This window comes from Pinus tabuliformis, chromosome 5_1 (assembly GCF_031772625.1).
Source record: "Pinus tabuliformis cultivar Carrire ecotype Pingquan chromosome 5_1, CPIR1, whole genome shotgun sequence".
NCBI lineage: Eukaryota > Viridiplantae > Streptophyta > Pinopsida > Pinales > Pinaceae > Pinus > Pinus tabuliformis.
This window is the reverse complement of record NC_142305.1, coordinates 953,481,414-953,486,066: the sequence shown is the minus strand read 5'-3', so window position 1 is coordinate 953,486,066 and position 4,653 is coordinate 953,481,414. Positions and strand designations below refer to the sequence as shown.

General features: G+C 35.1%; 1 long non-coding RNA gene across 1 annotated transcript; it reads left to right on the top strand.

Annotated features, from left to right (window-relative positions):
- The first annotated feature begins 750 nt into the window (after nt 1-750).
- Nucleotides 751-3,145, top strand: LOC149167930 (uncharacterized). Its single transcript, XR_016260980.1, has 2 exons — nt 751-1,513; nt 2,699-3,145. It is a non-coding gene; the product is annotated as an uncharacterized LOC149167930 (long non-coding RNA).
- Nucleotides 3,146-4,653: the final 1,508 nt, after the last annotated feature.

The following is a 4,653-nucleotide window of genomic DNA, read 5'->3' as shown; positions in this document are numbered from 1 at the left end:
GTGCGGACTACCAAACGGTCTCCTATAAAAAATACAATGCATGAATATAAAAGGTACAATGCATGAACATAAAAGATACAATGTATGGAATGCCCTGACGGAGAAGATCCAGGGACTAATGGGTCAGAGGATTGCACCCATCTCTCCTAACATCCGATGCTGACTGAAGAACACTGAAAAAAATTCCACAAAGTTTGCTGGTATGATGAAGGGCCAGTGGGAGGTGCGGACTACCAAACGATCTCCTATAAAAAATGCAATGCATGAATATAAAAGGTACAATGCAGGAACATAAAAGATACAATGTATGGAATGCCTTAACAGAGAAGATCCAGGGGCTAATGGGTGTGAGGATTAGACCCATCTCTCCTAACATCCAAGGCTGACTAAAGAACACTGAAAAAAATTCCACAAAGTTTACTGTCTGATGAAGGGCTAGTGGGAGGCTAGGAGAATTCTTTTTAGAGGGAAACACCTTACAACATAATAATTAATAATTAAATCAACCAATATCTTTTTTAACTCCATATTTATTAAACAATTAGAAAGATCAAATCTCTTCATGTGCAAACTTATTTTAGAGTGAAAAAAATTTTGACCTTTAAGAATAAAATAAATCTAATCTGGTTTTTCTAAAAATAAAAATTTCCAAATCCTATTTCGAAATTAAAAACACCTAATTATTTTTTAACCTACAATGTAATTTTCAGTGACAAGCCGGTGACGCTCAACTATTTTTTGGGAAGATGAAGACGTAACCCTAATGCTCTAAATTAAAAGATCTAAGTCATAACCCTAATCTTCTAAATTGGAAGATGAAGTCGTAATCCCCATTTTATAAATCAGTGTTGGTGGCACGGCGGGAGAGTGGGAGGCTTTCGTCTGTGAACAGAAGGGTAGCGGAAGAAATAAAAGAGTTCTACTGTGCCCTGCTCTGAGCCCATCTGCTTCTTAGCAGACAGGGTATGGATTTCAGGGCTATAGCAATCTGTTTTTGTCAAGAAAAGCCCAGTTTTTCTGATTTCCCTTACATGGTAAGCGAATCAAGGGCTTCTCTTGGTACATTCGTCTGTTTCTGAAATAAATATTTACTTGCAATAGATTTTTCTTTTTTTTCTTCCTCTATTACTGACATTGTAACAAAACAGGCATTTAATTGATTTTCACTTGCTTGCATTTGCGGTAATACTGTATCCTTTGAGATGCAACTGCGCATTATATCGACTGGTGTTTGTGGCCATAATTGTGTGTCGATAAGAGGATTCATATTTATGGTTTGTGTATTTGAAATTTTTAATATTTAGAATACCTTGGAGAACATTCCATACGATAAGGCTGTATTAGGGTTTGAAGATAGGGTTACATGTTCCCCTTCTTACGAAAATGATTTTTCCTGAGCTTTGAGGGATTTGCATGGATTTGGTCTAACAGAGCTGAAATAGTATCATACATGCGGAGCTTTGAAAATTACGAGGAGCTTTGAAAATCATGACAGTCCTTATAACAGCATCAGGTGCGGCCTTTCGGTTTTCTAAGAATGCTGTTACTTTGATTAGAGTTCCTAGGTGGTTCCTTTGCCTCAGTCTTCTAAGGGCGCCTTCCTATTGAAATATGGTGAATATCTCAATGCTTGTTTTAGATGTCATACAATAATGCCTTCCACGATTAGACATAAATGCTCGGCGTGGCTTAATGGAATTAGGCTTTAGTGATTCCTGAACTTTATGACTCGTTTCAACTTTGTTCCGACCCTGATTTGTGCGACCCGTTTGCAACTTTGAAAAATCTATTAAAAAAGACTGAAAATCTTTGTTTTTGAATAAGGTCCTGTCATCTATGATTGGAACTTGTTGGACTTTTCTGGTGAGGATTGGGCTTCTGGTCCTCATTAGCATAGCCCAGTAGGTCCTCACCAGCATAGGCCAGTAGGAGAGAGCCTGAGATGTTGTTAGGTCATATAAACATTAATAATGTTTTCACCGCCATTGGGATTTCCCATAGTGTGTTTTTCTCTGATGTAGCTTATTTTAAATTTTCTCAACATAGCTTATTTAAAACTTATTTTAAATTTTCTCAATGTAGCCTATTTAAAACTTATTTAATATGGCCTATTTAAAACTTATATTAATATAGCCTATTTTAAATTTATTAAGTTTTAAATATGGCCTAATTAAAACTTATATTAATATAGCCTATTTTAAATTTATTTTAAAGAAATAAAACTTCAATGATATTTTTATTTTTCCTGTGTGAGTGCTATTTATCTCTGTTCTATCCCTCCCTGCCCAAAATGATATATGTCAAATTTACATCCTATTTGCTTAGTACTCGATTTAATTTCCTGCCCTGCCCAAAATGATATCTGTAAAATTTATACCCTATTTGCTTAGTACTTGATTTAATTTCAATTGGTGGGTTTTTTTTTCAGAAGACTCCAAGCTTAGGCCATGTTGAATAGCACAGATAATATCAACAAATTCAAAGGTTAAACCATGTTGAATAGCACAGCTAATAGCAACAAATCCAATGGGTTGTTTTCTGCTAAAAATCTGAACTTCAAACCCTTCGTCACAGAGCACTGATAGATTTATAAATCTCAGCAAGCAATCGCACTGAGGGTTTGACAAGTTTTTGACCAGTTATTTCGGAGTTTGGATTTGTTGTACTATTTTTTGATATCAAAATTTGCATTTACTAGGTTGTTTATTCTCAAGAATGGGTCTCAAATACCATTGGATATGAGTTAGGAAGAGCTGAGTTACCGATCCGGAGACAACAGACCAAGCAATCGCAATGAGGGGGGTTTGACAAGTTTGTGACCAGTTATTTCGAAGTTTGGATTTGTTGTACTACTTGTTGATATCAAAATTTGCATTTACTAGGTTGCTTATTCTCAAGAATGGGTTTCAAATACCATTGGATCTGAGTTAGGGAGAGCTTATTTCTTACAAGTTTTAATGAGTTTTGGCAACGGACATTATCTTTTTCAAAAAATGTATTCAGGTAATCAAAAGTGAAATGTAGAGCTTAAGAAATGGCAGGCAACAGTCTTAGAGCTCTCACTGTTGTAGCGTATTTTCTTGTAATTTCCATGTAACCTGTAGCCTTTTCAGGCCAAGAGCATATAACTTCATCCAAAGGACCACATGCGTGCATTAGATAATCTCTCCAATATTGAAGCTTGGTGAAAGCCAAACTCGCTGATTTGTGACGTCGGAATAGTTGCATCATGCTGGCTTTTCCAGAAGATTCTCATGATTTTCATAAACTTCTTATTGCACGTAATGGTCCACTATTTGGAAAAGGCCATCTTCCTCACAGAAACGTTAGATTTCTTCGAATACCCTTCTTCTTTTTGGACCATCTCGGTTTTGAAAGCCACCACCGGAATGTTTTTAGAGAAACAAGAGACCATAGACGTCTGTGGGCCTTCACTGGGAAGCAAGATACTTTTATCCTATATTTAGTAACTGGTATGTCGGAAGAGATTATGGTCGCATGATGCATGTCCTGTTGAACTTCAGACCACTGGATAGTTTTGAGCTTGGAGTTCAAAGGACTGGGTAATTTTGAGCGCATGGAGCTATTACCTGTTCTTAATGGACATGTTACTATCTACTATTTGTTCTTGATTCTGTTAAGCAATCTAGTTTGAAAGATAATCTTCATTTGGGAAAGACAGGTAGAATTTTACCATCTCCAGAATCAGATCAACATTGTTAAGCAGGACAAATGCAAAATGCTAGCAGATGCAATATTATTTATTATATCAAATGCGTCGGCAATTCTAATACCTGGGAGATTTGAGGCATGGTTTCCATGAAAAATAAATTCCAGAGTACGTTCTATTTGAGCATATATTTTTGTTGTTGACATGGGAAAATGGCCTCTTGCATTATCTTCAAGGAGATAGTCAGTTATCCTTTGCACCTACTCATGAAAGGACCACTTATGCATATTTTCAGGGAGATAGTCGCTTATTTTTGTGTTTGGCAACAATAATATGGAAATTGTGAGTATGGATTAAAAATATTTACACAACCCAATTCTGTACCTTAGAAATACAAATAGTAAGTTGGAGCAAGAATTGAGAGTGTACCATGAATCACAAATAGTAGGTTGTAGCAGTTTCAACAAAGCAAAGCTGAACAATGTCAAATGATCTCCTCTACATTGTCCCTTGTTCACACTTTATGAACAACCCTTATTCTATTCTTATTCTATTATCAGAATTCTCAATCTACATTGTGTGATTAAGCAACAAACACACTTTATAAACTACCCTCCACTATTATTAGAATTCTTATATTCAAACTTAACACTACAGGAGATATGTCTATGGTTGTGTTGACCAATACCAGTACCGTCCTACTCATCTATCAAAAAAAAATTCATAAACCATCAAAAAAAATATACATAAATATTTTATATTAACCTATTTATCAAAAAAATTCATAAACCATAAAAAATGTACATAAATACTTTATATTAAGTTATATAATCTATTAGGCTCACATTATGATTGGGCCAAAAAGTGTTAAACATCAAACTTTAACATTACAAGTTGACAAGACATAATGTCCAAGTTCTAGCTTTGAATTACCAAATAAGTCAAAATGCACTACAAAACATTTCGTTGAATAAATTTTTATT